Source organism: Schistocerca americana, chromosome 4 (assembly GCF_021461395.2).
Source record: "Schistocerca americana isolate TAMUIC-IGC-003095 chromosome 4, iqSchAmer2.1, whole genome shotgun sequence".
Taxonomy (NCBI): domain Eukaryota; kingdom Metazoa; phylum Arthropoda; class Insecta; order Orthoptera; family Acrididae; genus Schistocerca; species Schistocerca americana.
This window is the reverse complement of record NC_060122.1, coordinates 129,706,808-129,728,675: the sequence shown is the minus strand read 5'-3', so window position 1 is coordinate 129,728,675 and position 21,868 is coordinate 129,706,808.

Here is a 21,868-nt window from a genome sequence, read left to right as displayed (position 1 = left end):
TGCTGTTGACAACGCGACATTAAATCGATTCTTTACATTCCATTTTGTACAACCATTTATTATCGCAGCTATGGAAGCAATCCACTTATTCTTTCTACATCAAACAGGGCCTAAGATAAAGACGTGCACAGCAAACAACTACTGTATAAGTAGGTCTGATAATCTAATAACTGTATTGTTTTCCGGAATGAGACATGAATGTTAGTAATGCATTACCATTACATACATACTATGCCTAGGATGGTTTCTCTTCCTTAAGGCACACTTTGTTCTAAACCTTATAAAAAGCATTAAACTTCTGTATAGCAATCATGTATCACATTCATGAATTTCCTTTCTAATCTACACTCTGCATACACAACAAGATCAAATGTTGCCAGACATCCATCAGCAAACATTAATATGAGGTTCATTTACCAACTGAACTGGCTGTCTCTCTTAAATTTAAAGGTGTGCATTTTCTCTGGAGCTTTGGTAGATATATGATGTTTCGATTTTACAATTTGTAACTATGATCAGTACAAACAAATACTGCTCATTTCGTCTTTAATGCGATGCCCATTGGCAATGTACAGCTTTTATTTGTTTCATATTATGAAAGATATTGTGAAGCAGAATATTATGTGGTAACTCAATAGAATGATTCCAAATTAGTTTAGTGTGATATTCATTTAATCAATGTGTATTACCTCAGATATTAAATCGTAGATAATGAATTGTACTCCAGCAGACTCGATTACATGTAGGAAATTTTGTGGTGCATGTTAAAGAATTAGCTTGATTGTCTTTTTGATGCCAGGTGTCACTCCCAAGAAGATAATACATCCCAAATAGGCAACTGCGTTCTGTGGTAAGGGGAAAGTGTTAACGTGTCTCATTCCAAAGTAAAATATTAACAGAGACATCAGTATGTGAAAAGCGGGCTGCACTACAGGAATCTAGATAGCGACAGCGACACAAGCTTAGATATTAACGCTAAACATGACTAATGTACCCCAGTCAACTAAGTACCTAATAGAATCAGATGCATAACGTAGATTTACGTCATTCTTGAACAGTTTATCCTCATGTCAGTGATGTACCATGTAGGATCTTACGATGGTTACAATTATGCAGTGCTTAGTATTGTATCTGCGTGGCCGGCCTAGGTGGCCGAGCCGTTCTACGCGCTTCAGTCTGAAACCGCGCGACCGCTACGGTCCCGGGTTCGAATCCTGCCTCGTGCATAGATGTGTGTGATGTCCTTATGTTAGTTAGGTTTAAGTAGTTCTAAGTGCTGGGGGACTGATGATCTCAGATGTTAAGTCCCATAGGGCTCAGAGCCATTTGAACCATTTGAAGTATCTTCATGATACCAGATTTCACCTAGGGTGGAGTATGCCCCGTTTCTCATAGAGACTGCACGAATGCGGACTTGTACCCATTGCCTGCATGATAATACGCTCCGTGACCTGCATTATGCGTATGTTAGCTGATCAAAATGTTGATGAATTGATGGGGAGATGATTGATATTAAATTCATAAACACGATTAACTGTCCCACAAAAACCACTTAAGAGTGGAAGGCCTCAACGTGGCTTTCTGAGGGAGGTGGTGCCCAAATAGCTCAGTGTGACAGTTCAGTCTCCTTACCAGCCATGGAAACATAGCGTTAGCACTGGTTTTGGTAACCGCAACCACAGAGATATTCCTGATAGAAGTAAAACGGTATTTCGTTTCAGCAGGAATGAAATTACATTTGTTAAGTATTGTTCGTAAATGGACAAATTTGTCCGAGGAGCGCAGCGATCTGTTGCTGTAGTGTGGTTAAAAACAGCAGTCGTGACCGCAATAACATTTGTTTATTATAACCGGTTTCGGCTTACTTTAAACCCAACCTCATTTTTTTAAGCCTAAACCGGTCATAATAAGCCGACCGGTGTGGCCGAGCGGTTCTTGGCGCTTCAGTCAGGAACCGCGCGACCGCTGGGGTCGCAGGTTCGAATCCTGCCTCGGGCATGGATGTGTGTGATGTCCTTAGGTTAGTTAGGTTTAAGTAGTTCTAAGTTCTAGGGGACTGATGACCTCAGATGTTAAGTCCCATAGCGCTCAGAGCCATTTGAACCATTTGAACCGGTCATAACAAACAAATGTTAATACGATCTCGACTGTTGTTTTTAAACGAAATGCTATTGATATGGTGTTACTGGAGGGCGGGATAGCGTCAATATTCTGCTGCTTGCGACAACACCTTATCACAATATGCATAACAGCATATGACGAGTAAAGTTAATCCTCTTGTACATTTCCAAATGCAATGGGGAGATAATTTATGCTAGAGAGTCCATCTAATACGCATACAGGTGGAGTAGTTGTGTTTAAACGTACTGTCAAAAAACTGCAGTTTATTATAATGGTGATTAGTAATATTAGAGACACCTAGTTCCTTAAAGTAGCGCTCGCACTGTTGCAATAACGTAATCTCTATATTTACAGATAATGTGCCAGCTGTCAGACAAAGGAATATGACAGAGTTAAACAATCTTTCACAATTATAACACATGGTGTTATGAAGTATCATCTCAAAGATTATACTGACGTCACACATTAAGATCCAAGAGGGCAACATCGCTGGAGTAATATGTGAACAACTCGCGTATCCTGAGTCATAGTTATGCTGGAATTTGTAATAATTATTGGTTGGTACATTATAACCTTACCGAGTTCGCATGTATTGATAAATGGTAAATGGTCGTAGCGTTTCAGTCGAAGGAAGAGAGAGAGAGAGAGAGAGAGAGAGAGAGAGAGAGTCCATCTAATACGCATACAGGTGGAGTAGTTGTTTAAATTCACGTACAACAAAAGATAACAGTGCAAGGCAACTAGCTTTGTCATTAATTTGAATAATAGAAGAACAATTATTTGTGAATATTCAGTTTTTCACAGTCTTTCCATCCCCATCCACCTCTCCTTCGTCTTGGGTGAAGGCGTTTTTGGGCCAATACCAAAAACGCCTTCACCCACAACCCGAGTGCTTAGCCCACCAACATTCTGCAGACATCTCATTTGTTTTATCAAGGTCTTGCTGAGTTTTTACGAGCCTAACGCGTATTCTTCTGTCTAGCGTTCCGTAATTTGTTTCGGCTAATCTGACGTTCACGGAAAAAAGTCTCTAACATTTTACTGGCATTCGTATACTGAACTGCTTATTTATAATTGCACAATGATTATCCAGTCAAGCTGCGATCGGAAAAATGTTGCATTTCGCCGTGCCATCTAGTGGACTGTAGCGAGCGGCACAGACCTACCGGAACAGCATAGCGAGCAGAACAGGGGACTGGAAGCTGAAGGGAACAAACCAATGCTATTTCATGCTGGAGATGCTAGTAGTGCCAGGAGCAGAGAACCGAGTTTCAGATCAGCGCTGAAGGCTTCGGGTATTTATTGTTTCTAGCATATGAGCTGTCAGTGATATCACGGGACAGTTGGATCGTCATAACTCGCTACGTAAAAACCATCACGAGTGAGAACTTTAAAAGAAATGGAATGCGTAAATATACAATAACTTCAAGATCCAGCCACTGCAAGGAAATTCTGTAAAGCACTTTAACTGATCTATGAGGTTTCGTGACTGCAGCCGGATTATGTTGACTTCTTGCCACAGTATTTCGGATGGCAACCATCCAGCCATCTTCAGATGAGTGTCTGCCACTGCTAGTTCAAGCTGTTGGCCATATAGAAAAAATTGGTGCGGAAACGCAAGCAGCATTGGAGGCCGTCACAGGAAAGTCCTCTATCAAAATCCGCGCCCTCTGCAAATTCTATTCCATCTGTGGCGTGCAGTCGCATGCATAAAGAGGTGAAACATCAAGTCCGTTCTCTGCCGGAGTGCGTGCTCGAGTCGCTAAAAACGAACATCAGATGTCGTCAAATGTGTCTTTATAAATAAAATGTTTTCCCTAAGAAACAATAAAAGAGATCACCGGGTCGCAAGCCTTGTGCAGTTGAAAGCCACCGTCAAGATTTATAAGTTCTTGAGCTAGACGTATTCCACAGATTCTTTGATTACTAAACCCCAAAAGGATATCTCTGGGGCTATGATTTTTGTGACATAATAATCCATAAATTGTCCTGTGGTAATACAGTGCTCAGCTGCGGCCGACTTAACGGGATGTGGTCAAGCTTACATAGGTCAGACGATACGCATAGTACATGGAAGGTGAACTGAACACGAACGCCACATTCGTCTTTCGCAGCCCAGTGAATCGGCCATAGCTGAGAACTGTATTATCACAGGACGCCGTGGTTATTCTGCCACTAATATCTTCGCCCCGGCGGGATCCTTTTGGGAGTGAGTAATGCGCCCGCGAGCCATGGATGCAACAGTATTCGCAGAGGGTGCGGATTTCAGTAGATGACCTTGTGACGGCCGCCAATGCGCTTGCGCTTCCGCTCCTACTTTTCCTATAAAGCCGTCCCGTGAACTGGCGGTCTGCAATGGTGGACACTCACTGATGGCTGGACTGTTGCCATCCGAAATATTGTGCAAGAAATTAACGTGGTCCGTCTGCAATCTCCAAACCTCATGGGATATTCAGTATGCCGGGAAAACTTCGAGAATCACACACTGTGATACTTATATTGATAATTATGGCAATTGCTTCTACATCACTTTGTTACTAAACATCTTAGCCGAAAAGAAGCCTTTTGCACTACTCTACTGCTGTTCTTACACATCATTTCATACCAAGTGAATAAATAATAACTTTATCTTGGGACTCTTCCATTTGCCTCGCGTTTTAGTAGAAAAAAAAACAATATGGGAGGTGTGTGCTCGCCTTGATGGTAAACATATTTTGTTATTTGTTTACTTATTTATTCCCCCAACCAGTTTCGGCGACAAATATTGCCATCGTCAGTGGGTTCTTTAAATCTCAATTATTGTAAGTTATAGTATGTTTTTAAGAGTTGTTGTCGCTGTTTGCGGTATATTTTCTGTCCTTTTTCTGTTGCCGCTTTTCTCGGCATACTTCATGTAATCTGCGAATTCGTTGGGCGCCCTGCAGGTAAATTTATACACAGAAAAGCAAAACTTTCGCACTTCGTTTATGATCCAAAATGTCATGCCATTTTGTATGCCGAGCAGAACGGTAAGAGAAAAAGCACATAAATAAGCCGCAAACAGCGACAACAACTCTTGAAAACATACTACAACGTACAATAATTAAGATTTAAAGAACCCACTGACGATGGCAATATTTGTCGCCGCAACTGGTTGGGGGAATAAATAAGTAAACAAAATAACAAAAACTGTTATTCACCAAGGCAAGCTCAAAATTCCTATTTTCTTGTTTTTGAATAAATAATTTTACACATCACAAAACCAGGGTAAAAAGAAACTATGTACAGAGTTTGCAATGTAATTAGAGGGACAAAGATATCACAGGTGCCCCGTTTCCCCGCTACGGGTCCATGAAAATTTGTACGCCACTAATGTTCAGAGACGGTATTCAAGCTGCCATGTGATAAATATTGTATGGAGGTAATGTTGAAAGTGTCAACGATTTACGTTAATGCGCAACTGGCATCTGGGATATTAATGATTGCCTCATACTCAACCAGCCATACATATGTCTCACGAATAGTGGCTGCAGCTGTAGCCAAACGAACAATCAGCATTTTTGGAAACGCTTAATCTTTCACCCCCCACCCCACCACCACCCCCGCCCAACCTTCACGAAAAGAAATAATATTCAACCTTCAGGAATTTGAAAAGCATCTCTGAACTCCTCTAGCACCAAATCCTTCACAGACATCTTTGTCACATAAAAAGAGTTTTTGTGTCCTCCCTCCCCTAAAGACCATAAAATTTTGTATACATAGTTTTTTTGCACCCTCCACATTGGAACACTACCAGTAGTCTCTATTGTGAAAAGCTTAGAACCTTTTCAAATTGGACATTAATCTTAATAGGAATTTACATCACATACTACGTATATTCTGATAACCAAGAGGATTAGAGGCAAATAAATTAATTTTTTGCGGTATTTTCAACATACATACTGATATCTTCTAGCTACCTGTGTAATAACTGCTCACCGGAATATAAAACGCCATCCTGATTGTCAGCAGGCACCACCAACGTAAAATCCGTTTTACATATAGGGGTTCTGACTTTTATAGTTTATTTAAGATGCATTTTTATCAACGCCACGTATCACTGGAGTGTACATGTATGGGGACGTAAGTGTAAAAGTGTGAACGACGTGGAAGAAGCTGCTGCAAGATTTTCTTACTACACACTTATACAGAATCGATTTTTTATGGAACTTCGATGCCGTGGCTCCTACAGCCTGAATAAAAGTACGCGGAATTACTAAGAATTCCGACTGTATTTTAATGCAATACGAGAGAATTATTAGTGGAAATCAGGAAGAACTCAGCTTTTTGGTTAAGTTATTCTCGTGCTCTTCCCCCTTCAATTTATTATTCAGCTGGACGCGGGGACGCTGATACTCATTCCACCTCTAGTACGAATAAGTCGTTTTGATTTGTTTGTTACCAGATAATATGAGTCTTTATAGGACTATGAGTGAAACAGTTAGTCTTCAACCATTTGTAAGCCTGATCCATTACATTCCTGGCTATGTCTGGCTTGGTTTCATCTACAAATATAACAGCTTCAGAATATTTTTGGTACATAATTTATGCAGCAGCTTGCCGTTTGCCGAGCCTTGTAGACCTCCATTTATGTTTTCCCTCCATGAATTTAATTTTATTCCTGTCGCAACACTCACAGTAACTGACCGCAAGTGGCTCTTTCTGGTCACTGCGATTGGTGACAGTCCACATAGTCGACGTATCGATACAACCCCAAGACCTGAGCCATGGATCTAAGATTTCTACAATTTGTACAAACTAATTTATAGGAAAGTGCTGAATGCTGCAAAGAGCCATCTAATGGCCCAATAATATGCTGTACTGAGAATGAAGGAAAATGGATGTCATTAAAGAGAAAACAGGGAGAATCAAACAAATGCATAATAATATACGGCTGTTAAAGTACGTGAACGTGCATTTTTCAAGTACTACTCGGAAACTACAATAAAAATTCCAAGAAAATCAACAACTGTAAGTAATAAAGAACTAACAATAACGATGCTATTAGCGACCACAGAGCATGGTAAAATTATACATAATCTAAAAATCTATAAAAATAAGAAGTCAAGAGAACAAATGACGTACCAGTCTGCATGGTAATTTAATGCTTACAAGTTTCCTTATAAAACATAATAAATATGTCATTCACACAAGCGAACTTTTCAGAATAGATGAAACACACAAGAAATGTGCCTCTGTTAAATAAAGGTAACTCGAAGACAGAGGAAACCACAGGCCATTCCTCAGCATCATTATTATCTAACACAATAGAATCAGTTCTAAAATGACATGAATAAATACAATCTTCTATGTGAATAATATTTCGGGGTCTGTAAAGAAAGAAACGCAGTGTTCCCCATAGTCCGATCGAAATATAACTTTCAAAGGACTCACATTTTATTCGTAAGTGTGGCCGTTCAAGCAATATTCTTTTGTATACATGAATTATGGTTTGTCTGCTTACTTTTATTTTTTCCTGTGTTTTCTATTGCGTTCCAAACTGCAAAAGCTCCGACATCCGAGCCACACTGCATCAACGGTTTCTTTCGTACACAACACACTGCCATCTGTCCATGCTGATTGTTGCTGCAGCATCTCATTCCATAAGTTCCTCCCGCCGATAATTATTCATTTCCTCCCTCTATAAAAGACAGCTGGGGATAGCGGCAATGTGTGAGTATGTGTGTACGATTGTATGTGTGTGTGTTTGTGTGTGTGTGTGTGTGTGTGTGGCGCGCTTGGTTTCCTTTCTGACGAAGGTCTTGACGACAAATTATGTGAACACTCTTTTCCACATGCCTACCTGCCGCCCGGCGTGTGAGTAGCAATTTATCCGCTTGATACTACAGTTACTACCACATGCAGTTTGTTGTAAATAGTCCATTGCACTTCAACAGGAAAGTGATGTACAAAATGTTGTTATGTGAGAATTCTTCTTTTTTTCGGACATGAAATGACGAGTACATGTCTAATGAAATTGTCCCGCGTTAGGAGTCAACAATTGATTGGTATAAATAATTAAATGAAATCAAACACGAAGGGTACATCCCGCGTGGAAGGCGGTGCGTGGGTCTGCTCACGGAAAACTGAAAGGTTGGCCGAATGAAGGAAGTGAGTAGGAGCAGGAAAAGGTAATACACGTCGGTTCTGCAAGAAAGTAAAAGCGGTTTATTGGTGCATGAATATTTACAGAGGCGTACGTAGGTGCGGAGGTGAAGCGAAGTGTCCCTTCCATCTGCTCTTGACGAAATGGGTAGAATCTGGAGCGGAGCTCGTAGATCTGCACAGCACCGGCTAGAGGGCGCTGTCGTCGATATCTGTCGTAGTGCCAACCTAAGAACTCTAATACGCCGTGGCATCGTTGCTATCGATACCACATCATGTATGAATAGAAAAGGTTGCTTATATGATCAAACCATGGAAGAAATGTATTTATTTTCGTGCTGTTTGCACAAACCGACAAAAAATTATAAGTCTCTGGGCCGCTTTGACTGGACGTGGAGACGACTCAGTTATTAAGGGGAAGAAGGGGGGGGGGGGGAGGGAGACGAATATTCTCGCCATTATTCGTTATCGTTCGTCGTTTACTGCGTCGCCGGCAGGCGCTCCATCAGTACGGCGCGTCGCCTCGGGGCTGATCGGCGCGAATCGACTGTCCTCATCAACAATCACTTCGCATTGTATGCCAATTGTCGGCTGCGTGACCGAAGCTGTGATATCACGTTGTCGGAAGGCGGATGTCGCCGATGGGCGGAAGAGCGTCCATGTCCTGTATCTTCTGTGGTGTCTCCACGACATCCCCTTTCGCTCCTCCTCCATCTCTCAGCTCCATTCCTCTTCGAAATTCTCTTCCTTTCAGCCTTGTGATTGGCGGAAAAAATTTTCAGTGCAGCCCAGTGGCAGATCGCTGTTCAATAGCCATGCCTCTCTGTGCAGGGGGTAAATTTCCTATCTTGCGTGTACTAGTGCATGCCTCGTCAATTGGTATTTTATCACGTTTTCACATTTTTACCATGTTTTTCTACATTCCGAGGCTGTTATGAGAGCAGCTATACAACGCTTGTTTGTAAACGAGGCATGGACAGACTCACGTTCAGGCTTCCTCTCAGATTCTGCCGGCGTCTGTGATTTATAAGGAATGTCCTTACTTTCGAGAAAAACATCTTCTTATGAATGCTGCCAATTCCCCGCGCTTTGTGTACGCTCCTCCCTTTGCCAGTGGGGTGCTGGAATTGTTAACACATTCCTGCTTTGTAAGACAGGTAAAATGATTGCTGCCAGGTTAGAAGAACTCACATGATCTCGCGCGCACATTCTTGACGTTCTGTCCTCATGGCTGCAGGTGTGCATCAGCTCTTGGCAAGCTTCTCATTGTAAGACAAGCCCTTCTCAACTGGTCCCTCTTTGAGCGAGGCTAGGGCGTCCATCTGGCTTATCGCTGTGTGCTTGCAGAATGACTGCAGTGTCCTCACATCCGGCCTGCTGCTCCTCCTTGGCCACTCGCTGCGAGTTGGTGAAAGTGGCCGAGCTCGGACGTGGTACACAGCTCCTTGTCATGACTATGAAGCTTCAGATACGGAAGGTGGAAAGTCACGGCAAAGTGGCTCATCTATGTTCACTTGGTCCGCCACACACACACACACACACACACACACACACACACACACACACACACAAACTTCGAATGAAAACAAAAATCTTCACTCCCTAACAGATAAATTAACACTTAATTCACTGATGTGGGATATTACGGGAAACTATGTTTTCAGTTGTGCCCTAGTGTGTCAAATGGTTCAAATGGCTCTGAGCACTACGGAACTTAACATCTGAGGTCATCAGTCCCCTAGAACGTAGAACTACTTAAACCTAACTAACCTAAGGACATCACACACATCCATGCCCGAGGCAGGATTCGAATCTGCGACCATAGCGGTAGCGCCGTTCGAGACTGAAGGGCCTAGAACCGTTCGTTCACAACGGCCGGCCCTAGTGTGTCATTCCCAGTCGATTGTTTACATAAATTGTTGCCCTTGATCAATAGACGCAAGACATGCACAAATAAATAAAGATCGAAAACAAGGAAACAATATCTAAAGAACAAAAGTCACAATGCATGTGACAATAATGTCACAGATGTACATAAGAAACGTGCAGAATAAACATATAATCAAGACTAGAGAAAATCATGTAGAGCAACGACATGTGAAACAAAAGTGAACTTTGCACACCAATAATGTTAATAAAAGAGCTATTTGTCAGAAATGCCGACATGGAAATTACTCAAGACAGAATTAACGCAAGTGACATAAAAGTTGACCTAAAGTGGTATTGTTCACCAATGGGCGCTATAAAATCGATACAGAATGGATGTCAGGTCAAACATCTGGTCACACAAAACAACAAATTTTCCGATGACACAGTTTATTGGACTGATATGGGTATGCTAGATACGATGGGACGAGTAGCACTTTTACGTTTTCGTCAACAGTGTACATGTTTCCTTACTTTATAAGACATACAAAAATAAGATTTGTACTTTTCCTTCTTCTACAGAGTTCACAATCAGTGTTTATAATGTGCTCGTTGGTAGGCCTCCTTCTCATTTACTAGGTTGCATACTGTGAGCTGTGCGAGCCGCATGGACGAACTCGAATGAAGAAAAAAAAAGTACTCGTGTACCTAACTTCGTATACCATTAATTTAAGCATATATATATATATATATATATATAAAAACTGAATAGTGTCAGCTGCGCGAGACGTGCTGTAGAGTGCCCCAGGGTGTCCAGATCCAACTCCCTCCTCCTTCTCCTCGGCTGCTCCTGACACGTTGGCGGAACTGGCCACGGTCGGACTTACTACAACAGTTAAATTACCAGAAGAAGAAAATGGTTGTCTGTAGTACAAACAGAGGTTCACAATGCAACGAAAAGTTGTGATCACTTACCCAGTAACGTAAAATCCTTGACTGATAGCAAAGCAAAATTTGAAACTAAACTGAAAACGTTTCCTCTAACAACTCCTTAAATTCTGCACAAGACTATCTATTATTGTAGTGTGTAAAAGATAATGGGCAGGAATTGCTGACTAACATCTGTCTGTCTTTAATTAAGAAACATAAACCTAATAAATGATGACCATGGAAGTAAATTTCGAAAAGAAGCTGATTTGATATAAAACGATTCATTCCGCATCATTACGATATATCTAGCGAATCATTTATGGAACATGTGTAAGTAGGCTGTTTAGGTTTTTCTATTGGTAACGCCACGTAGCGCTCTGTATGAAAATCACTGGCTGTGCTGTGTGCAGTCTGTGGCTGGTTAGAATTGTTGTAATATTCGCTATTGTAGTGTTGGGCAGCTGGCTGTGAATTGCGTGTAGCGTTGCGCAGTTGGAGGTGAGCCGCCAACAGTGGTTGATATGGGGAGAGAAATGGCGGAGTTTTGAGAGCGGATGATCTGGACGTGTGTCCATCAGAGACAGTAAATTTGTAAGACTGGAGGTCATGAACTGCTATATATCATGACTTTTGAACACTATTAAGGTAAATACATTGTTTGTTCTGTATCAAAATCTTTCATTTGCTAACTATCCCTATCAGTAATTAGTGCCCTCAGTAGTTTGACTCTTTTATTAACCTGGCAGTAGTGGCGCTCGCTGTATTGCAGTAGTTAGAGTAACGAAGAATTTTTTGAGGTAAGTGATTTGTGAAAGGTATAGTTTAATGTTAGCCACAGCCAATCTTTTGTAGAGATTATGGAAAGTCAGACTGCGTTGCGCAAAAAATATTGTGTGTCAGTTTAGTGTTGATCAGAATTGGTAAAGAGCGAAATGTCTGAGTACGTTCAGTTCTGCTGAGCCGTTTGAAAGTCAAATAATGTAAGTGGTTTATCAGCACAGTAATTGATTAATTTTTTCAAAGGGGACGTTTCACATGAAACTAACTAACTATTGCTACATCACAAAACATTCGACGGGCTTATATGCTTTCAAAATCTCAAAATGAAGTCCATAAGTAAAGTTAAGCAGGTTCTCAAAGTAGACATACATTCCAATTGTGATATGTTCCTGAAAAGAAATATTCGGGAAAAAGAAGCAAATAGCCTCATGTTGGAAAGGTAAGCCAATATGGTATGTTACACAGGTTACTGGTTAGGCTATCATTACTAAAACAAAAATAAGAACTTAAAAGACTTACATAGATGTTAAAGCTAAATATCCGTTTTATGTGGTCAAAGGCTTTTAGACCATTCCCTATCACATTTATAGTATTGTACAGTCCTCGAACGTGTTTATTATTAGTCATACATTGTGTGAAGCTTTATAGGCCACATTTCAAAGTGAGAGGGTGAGTAAATTGCAGTGAGACTAATGCACTGACAATCTAATAAAACGAGAGCTTTATTCTACATGTTATGCAAGTCTGTTTGTTTCACATTTCAGAAATCGTGCACTTTGTTGACATACACAAAATGTGATAGCATGCCCTGCTCCTTTCCTCTTTGTAATCGTTTATGGGCTAACAAAGAGTACGTAGGTACTTTTTTTCTTTTTCGCAAACGTGAACATTAAAAATGTGCATACGACTCGAAAGCTGAAAATGTAACGAACTAGAAGGTGTGAGGAAACAAGCATGGGTTCGAAGTTAAAGCTTCGTTTTCTTTCTATACAAATAAAGTAAAAGTTCAATGAAATGGATTACGAAAGCATTTTTTACCTCCGTGGTTAGTACTATGGAAAAAAATTATCTTTGCTGCTAACTGAAATATTATAGTCACTGTGAAAACAGGGGTACTTTGTGCAGAGAAACCAAAAGGAAACCCTCAAGGAAGTTTACAATTCGTTGACATACAGCCCAAAACATTAGGTATTCCGCATTTATACCTCCATGGTTCACCACGGTGGTACTTCCCTGTAATGTCACCCTGACTTGCTTGTGCCCAGTTTTGAAAGTTGGCGATACCTGTCGTCTTTCGTGGTCGTATCCTAAGTAGCATCTGATGCCTCGATTGCGTGGAGATGTGGTTGTTTCATAAAAAATACCAGCTTGCGTCGTATAAGGGTGGAGTAACCGATCTGATAGAAATCTAAAGTATAAAGGAATTTCATTCCAGTCGTAAGTGGAGCCTTTCAAGAAACATTTTCTTCTTTATTAAAATTGCTACACCACGAAGATGACGTGCTACATACGCGAAATTTAACCGACAGGAAGAAGATGCTGTGATATGCAAATTATTAGCTTTTCAGAGCATTCACACAAGGTAGGTGCCGGTGGAGACACCTACTACGTGCTGACATGAAGAAAGTTTCCAACCGATTTCTCATACACAAACAGCAGTTGACCGGCGTTGCCTGGTGAAACGTTGTTGTGATGCCTCGTGCAAGGAGGAGAAATGCGTACCATCACGTTTCCGACATTGATGAAGGTCGGATTGAAGCCTATCGCGATTGTGGTTTATCGTATCGTGACATTGCTGATCGCGTTGGTCGATATCCAATGACTGTTAGCAGAATATGGAATCGGTGAGTTCAGGAGGGTAATACGGAACGCCGTGCTGGATCCCAACGGCCTCGTATGACTAGCAGTCGAGACGACAGGCATCTTATCCGCATGGCTGTAACGTATCGTGCAGCCACTTCTCGATCCCTGAGTCAACAGATGGGGACGTTTGCAAGGCAACAACCATCTGCACGAACAGTTCCACTACGACGTTTGCAGCAGCATGAACTATCAGCTCGGATACCATGGCTGCGGTTACCCTTGATGCTGCCTCACAGACAGGAGCGCCTGCGATGGTGTACTCAACGACGAACCTGGATGCACGAGTGGCAAAACGTCAATTTTTCTGATGAATCCAGGTTCTGTTTACGGCATCATGATGGTCGCGTCCGTATTTGGCGACATCGCGGTGAACGCACATTGGAAGCGTTTATTCGTCATCGCCATACTGGTATATCAACCAGCGTAATGGTATGGGGTGCCATTGGTTACACTTCTCGGTCACCTCTTGTTGGCATTGATGGCACTTTGAACAGTGGACGTTACATTTCAGATGTGTTACGACCCGTGTCTCTACCCTTCATTCGATCCCCGCGGAACCCTACATTTCAGCAGGATAATGCACGACAGCATGTTGCAGGTTATGTACGGGCCTTTCTGGATGTATCGTGTTGAAACTGCATGGGCAGCTGTACCTGTACACGCCATCCAAGCTCTGTTTGACTCAATGCTCAGGAGTATCAAGGCCGTTATTACGGCCAGAGGTGGTAGTTCTGGGTAGAGATTCCACAGAATCTATGCACCCAAATTGCGTGAAAATGTAATAACATGTCAGTTCTCGGATAATATATTTGTCCAATGTATACCCGTTTATCATCTGCATTTCTTCTTGGTGTAGCAATTTTAATGGCCAGTAGTGTACATGAATTATAGTGCTGCTGTTTGCTTTTACTGTTCTGGATTGACTTAAGATTTCATATCAGTCCAGCTCGAGAAGCTCTCTGCTGTTGGGTACCAACCATATTTAGCAAAATATGTTCACAACATTTTGGGAAAGAAGACATAGACCGAACATCACTTTTGACAGTGCGTATTAGGGAAAAATGCTGTGTCGTTGTTTTTTTCCAGATTCCTACTGTAGTGTTGGCAGAAGAGCCAACACTGTGTTTCTAGAGGAGGCCGAAATGCACGCGTTTAATTACACGCTGACTGGCGTGAGGTCTGGAACAGGACAATATCTTGAGAATTGCAAATAAAGTACGTAGATGATGTAATACTTAACTTTAATCCACAATTGTAGAACATCTGTCTTGATGATACATGCTTCACATAATAAATATCAATTGAATACGGCGCCTTGCTAGGTCGTAGCAAATGAAGTAGCTGAAGGTTACGCTAACTATCGTCTCGGCAAATGAGATCGTAGTTGTCAGTGAACCTTTCCTTGCAAAGTCGGCTGTACAACTGGGGCGAGTGCTAGTACGTCTCTCTAGACCTGCCGTGTGGTGGCGCTCGGTCTGCTATCACTGACAGTGGCGACACGCGGGTCCGGCGTATACTAATGGACCGCGGTCGATTTAAAGGCTACCACCTAGCAAGTGTGGTGTCTGGCGGTGACACCACACCTACTCACTTAGAAAAAGCTTGTAATGTGTAGAATATCAACTCTGAATTCAATTCCTATAAAATTACAACATAAAAGCTTTCTGCCAAGGTATCAGACACTATTATTTATGTTATGTACGTTAATGCAGAATTGATATGTAATTACACACTATTTATTTTTACGCATATTTTCTGAATATCTTATAAAATGTGGAACCTTTAATTACATTTGTTTTCAGCGTCTAGTGGTAGTGTCTTTGTTTAGCAATCATACCGTCCACGGTCCCGATGTCGAATCCCACCACCACTTGAACTTTGAATAAAAATCATCAGCATTACCGCCTGAAAACTTCTGGCATAAGGAATCACTTTAATTCTGTCACTAGCCTTGTCAAACAGGGTGGAGGAGCGGATAGAGGTTTAGGGCACTCTCTTGCCCTTGGGGTGAGATACTGCCCCGAAAGGTGGAAGAACAGCAATGATGAACGGCATGAGGATTCAGAAGACAGTGGAAACCACTTCATTAAAGACACGTGACGTGTATCCACAGGAGATGTGACCTGTAAATGAAAAAGTGTCACTATGATTTATCCACTGGAAAAAGATTCCGGATCTCTGGAAGAGGACTGTCGAGGCGGAGGAGACGATAAGAAAAATATTGAATAACCAACTAGAGGGAAACGTCTATGCGTCGGGCAATGGAATATCGGAAGTTTGAACGTGATAGGGAACCTAGAAAACCTGAAAGGTGGGGATATACAGACGCTCAATCTTTTTAATCCGAGCATTTCGTTCTTGGTCTTCCACTCTTACTATTCTGTCTTGGCATTTGTACACATTGTATGATACGCGTCTTTCCCTACAGCTTACATCTATTTTCCCCAGAATTTCAAACATCTTGCACCAGTAGACCTTATTGAATGCGTTTTCCAAGACGGCAAATCCTACGAACGCGTCTTCATTTTTCTTTAGTCCTGCTTCCATAATCAACCGCAACATCAGAACCGCCCCTCTGGTTCCTTAATCTTTCGTGATGCAAAACTGATCATCACATAACACATTCTCAGTATTATTCCCAGCCCAGCAGCTAGACACAAACTGAGATCTTTTCCCGCCAATTTCCAGGTGGCGGAAGGGAGGGGAGCAATGTATACGATCTAGGGATGTAAACTTTCACCCCTACTGTTCAGACTCTAGATCTAAGAAGTAATGATGGAATAAAAGAAAGGTTCAAGTGTGGAAATAAATTTCAAGGTGAAAGGACATCAGTGTAAGGACTAGCTGATGTCACAGCTATCCTAAGTGAAAGTGAAGCAGAATTACAGGATTTGCTGAATAGAATGGACAGTCTACTGGGTACAGACTGTGGATTTAGAGAAAAACGAGTAAAGACGAAAGTAATGAAAAGTATCGTACATGAGAACAGCGTGAAACTTAGCATGAGGATTGAAGATGCGAAGTAAAGGAAGTTATGGAATTCTTCTGGCTAGGCAGGAAAATAACCCGTGACGCATAGAGCAAGGAGGACATCAAAAGCATACTAGTACAGGCAAAAATCCATTCCTCGCCCAGTAAAGTCCGCTAGTATCAAACGTAAGCCTTAATTTGAGGAAGAAATTTCTGAGAATGTACGTTTGGAGCACAACTATATGTGGTAGTGAAGCACAGACTGTGACAAAACCGTAACAGAAGAAAATCGAATCATTTGAGCTGCAGTGTTGCAGACGAATCTTGAAAATTAGATAGACTGAAAAGTGTAGGAATGAAGAGGTTCGGCGCAGAGTCGGAGAGGGAAGGACAAGAAGAAGGGACAGACACTATGATAGGACGTCTGTTAAGCAATCAGGGAATAACTTCCATTGTATTAGAGGGAGCTGTAGAGCGTAAAAACTGTAGAAGCAGGCAGAGAAGCTGCGAAAATTCTCGAGAGGGATAATAGTGTTCTGTCAGCAAAAAATGAAAAACGCAAAGAAAAGATTTAAAGCTTCTCAACAATCAAAGCAATGACTGAAGAACAAAGTTTCCTCGCTAAACACAGTAACTGATGAACTGAGAAGAAAACATTTCTTTTACGAAAATGGCCTGTGTTTTGGAATGGACACGGAATTCTTGCTACGACAAACTGCAAAGGCGACCTGTCAGAGTGTACCGAAAACATACCAACCAACACCCCGTTCAGTAGTTCTAGAACATCAGCAAGAGGGTGCCGGTGTATGAGTGGTGCACCTTAATTTACCTCCGAGGCTTTTACCATACGTTAAATGTATTGCTATTGCGAGTATGGACAACCATCAGCTGTGGAATGGAATGACAACAATGAAAATTTGTGCCGGGCCGGGACGCGAACTTGGATTTCGCGCTTATAGCGAGCGGTCGCCTTACCATTTGGCTATCCGTACACCACTCACGACCAGACACAAACTTCCATATGTCTACGACATGCGCAAGTACGTCCATTATGTATGTTCCCGCACAGGTCAGACGTTGTAGTCGTCACAGTGTCTGGTCCTTTGACCATGCATGCATCGTGTGTTTCTTTGTTGTAAGTCATTATGTGCCATTTGTTAATGATTTGTTTTATGTCGTGTTGTGTTCGTTTGTGTGTACGTTTCATGATTATATGCTGGTTGTTTTTGTACTTCGTGGTTTACTTATAAAATAAAACACAAAATCAAAAACAGGCAACACATATTCATGAAACGTACACAAGACAAACACAACACAACATACAACGAATCAGTATATAGTCAGCAACATATGGCACATAATGAGTTACAACAGCATAGTCACACGCAGAGTGAGCAATATACTAAAGAAACAAGGACTCAGCATACAAAAACAACAACACAATACAAAACAGACTTGGAATGAATATCACCAACACTGACAAATACAGCCTGTCTTACATATACAGACTAACCGCACTAACGTGCGGAATTCCTCATCCAACGTTTTTAGCAAGCATGGAAATAAAAAGAACTACAACACTATGAGATGTTTACACTTTGTGGTCTAGTTTGGAGAGAAGGATGCCTGATTGCTATCTAGCTCCATAATCGTCGTCTGAACTTGCGACTGTTGTGCAGGAAGTATTTTATAATATTTCAAGACGGCAGGAAGCTGTTTTGAATGCCTGTTGATTACCTACACCTCATTAGGCATGGTAATGTATTTTGTCCAACACTTCTAAATGTACGGGGATGTAAGTTTAAAAATGTCAAGGGGTCTCTTCTTACAGATGTCTTAACGGTATGGTCCAGTGGAAGCCTGTAGTGCTCGTCAGCTGTTGATTTGTCAACTATATGGTGATCAATAAGAAGTAATGTGCAAGATTTTCGGTTATCAAACAAAAAAAAGAAAACACTCCGTCTACAGGCCACAAGTGGCCCATCGGGACCATCCAACCGCCGTGTCATCCTCAGAGGAGGATGCGGATAGGAGGGGCATGGGGTCAGCACACCACTCTCCCGGTGGTTATGATGGTATTCCTGACCGAAGCCGCAACTATTTGGTCGAGTAGCTCCTCAATTGGCATCACGAGGGTGAGTGCACGCCGAAAAATGGCAACAGCGCATGGCGGCCTGGATGGTCACCCATCCAAGTGCTGACCACGGCCGACAGCTCTTAACTAAGGTGATCTCACGGGAACCGGTGTATCCATTGCGGCAAGGCCGTTTTCCGTTATCAAGTTTTCATAATATTTTTACGGCCCTTCTGCCCTTGGCTGTTTAGTTTCAGAGTATTACGACATACGGCTTTGTTGAATGGGAGTCTGCATATTATGGTAATATTCCCTTATGTAGTTTAATGAGGTGTGAGAGATATGTAAGTCAAACTCAGACAAAAGTGAGCTGTTACGTTAACGTATCCACGTGCTGGTGCCACCTCAGATTTTTACCCATCTCGATGACCACACATGGCACCTCATCCAGAGCGACAGACATTTCTGCCTCCTGCATGAGTTATACGTCTTTATCCATATCTCCTTTGGTTTCTGCGGTCAGAGACAGTTACCATAAAAATGTTTCTGAGTACGTGCTGTGTCGTATTATGAAGTAACTAGCAATGAATCTACATCTACATCTACATCTACATGATTACTCTGCAATTCACATTTAAGTGCTTGGCAGAGGGTTCATCGAACCACAATCATACTATCTCCCTACCATTCCACTCCCGAAAAGCGCGCGGGAAAAACGAACACCTAAACCTTTCAGTTCGAGCTCTGATTTCTCTTATTTTATTTTGATAATCATTCCTACCTACGTAGGTTGGGCTCAACAAAATATTGTCGCATTCGCAAGAGAAAGTTGGTGACTTAAATTTCGTAAATAGATCTCGCCGCGACGAAAAACGTCTTTGCTTTAATGACTTCCATTCCAACTCGCGTACCATATATGCCACACTCTCTCCCCTATTACGTGATAACACAAAACGAGCTGCCATTTTTGCACCCTTTCGATGTCCTCCGTCAATCTCACCTGGTAAGGATCCCACACCGCGCAGCAATATTCTAACAGATGACGAACGAGTGTAGTGTAAACTGTCTCTTTAGTGGACTTGTTGCATCTTCTAAGTGTCCTGCCAATGAAACGCAACCTTTGGCTCGCCTTCCCCACAATATTATCTATGTGGTCTTTCGTAATTTTAACTCCAAGGTACTTAGTTGAATTGACAGCCTTGAGAATTGTACTATTTATCGAGTAATCGAATTCCAACGGATTTCTTTTGGAACTCATGTGGATCACCTCACACTTTTCGCTATTTAGCGTCAACTGCCACCTGCCACACCATACAGCAATCTTTTCTAAATCGCTTTGCAACTGATACTGGTCTTCGGATGACCTTACTAGACAGTAAATTACAGCATCATCTGCGAACAACCTAAGAGAACTGCTCAGATTGTCACCCAGGTCATTTATATAGATCAGGAACAGCACAGGTCCCAGGATGCTTACCTGGGCAACACCTGACATCACTTCAGTTGGAATAAAACTGATATTACGGCCACGGTTTCTGCACTGACGGGTAAACAGTAGCAGCACAAACAAGGAGTTGTGTGACACAACCGAAAGTTGGTAGGCGTTTTGCTACATCTAAAAGATGAAGTCTGTTCAGAGTTCACGCCAGTCGCATAAGAGTGGCACTAGTAACGCCACTATGAGGATGCGAATTAGGTTTATTTTAAATATAAGATGTAACGGTCGATGAACAGAAGTTACCTTTGAGATTGGGCGCAGTGAGTTGATGTTAGTCAAGAATGCTTATAAGGAGAAAAAGACGCCATCATAAACCTCACTGAGTTTGCGGAGGTCATCTAATAGGGCTACGAGAAGCAGGATGTTGATTGTGCTATATTGGAGAAAGACTTGGCGGGAATGTAGCCACGTACAAGATTTATGCCAACGGTGGACACGAGTTATGTACAGTCGGGAAAAGACGGGCACTACTGAGATCTCCAACTTTTGTAGTCCTCTCTTCCTCAGGTGCGTGTAAATTTACGGTATATTCATAATTTTTACTTATGGACAGTCTGACAGCAACTGAATAAAACAAAATTTTAGTGCCATACGCGTTTCGCCGTTATTTTCTGCAAGGCATCATCAGTGGCCTGGAATATGTACATATGTTTGCTATTTAATTTACATTTTTGTCACTGTACCTAGAGGTCATAAACAGTTCTGGTGGTTGGTACTTTCTATTAAGTGGCAATGTTTTGAACTGTACTTCCAGGCTGCGTGGAGAATTTCTCACATATTACGGTCCTGTTGCATTTTTGGTGTTGTTCTTCTTCTTAGGAATTCCAGTTTGCGGTTTTTTCCCTCATTCCACAGCACTATGAACTGAACGCTTGTTTCAATGCAATGTTTTGGTTTCTGTTGCCGACTGTCAAATGTATTGCCAAAGATCGAATATTATTGCTAAAACTTTCGAGTGTAATTATTGAAGTGATCTGTTCGTGTATGCATTTGTGTGTGTTTTGGTGTTATATAATTTTTTTGTGCTGTGTGTGTGTGTGTGTGTGTGTGTTTGTTTATTTATCACATGTTTGTTTAGTGCTATGGCTTTCTCGATGTGGAAGTTTTCTTGCGTTTGTATAAGATGTTTCTCATGATACAAAGAACATATGAGATGCTGGAAGTATGAAACAAACCATTCCACATTTGCAGAGCATTTAATACACCATAACCATCATCCTACAAACATGGAACAAAAAATTAAAATAATGAGAATAAGCAACCATGACAAACATCTGATACAAACACAAGAAAACTTCCACAACCAGAAAGTCATAGCAGAAAACAAACATGTGATGAATGAACACACATCAGCACAGGCTCCCTACTACACTTAATAAAGGAAATAGTAACGTAAAACAAAAATACTCTTCCCCACACCATCTGGACACACACACACACACACACACACACACACACACACAGCACAAAAAAATTATATCACACCAAAACACACACACACACAAATGCATACAGGAACAGATCACAGATACTTCAATAATTACACTCGAACGTTTTGGCAATAACATTCTTTGGCAAAAACATTTGACAGTCAGCAACAGAAACCAAAATAGGCAACTGATGATATCTTGCAGAAAATAAAG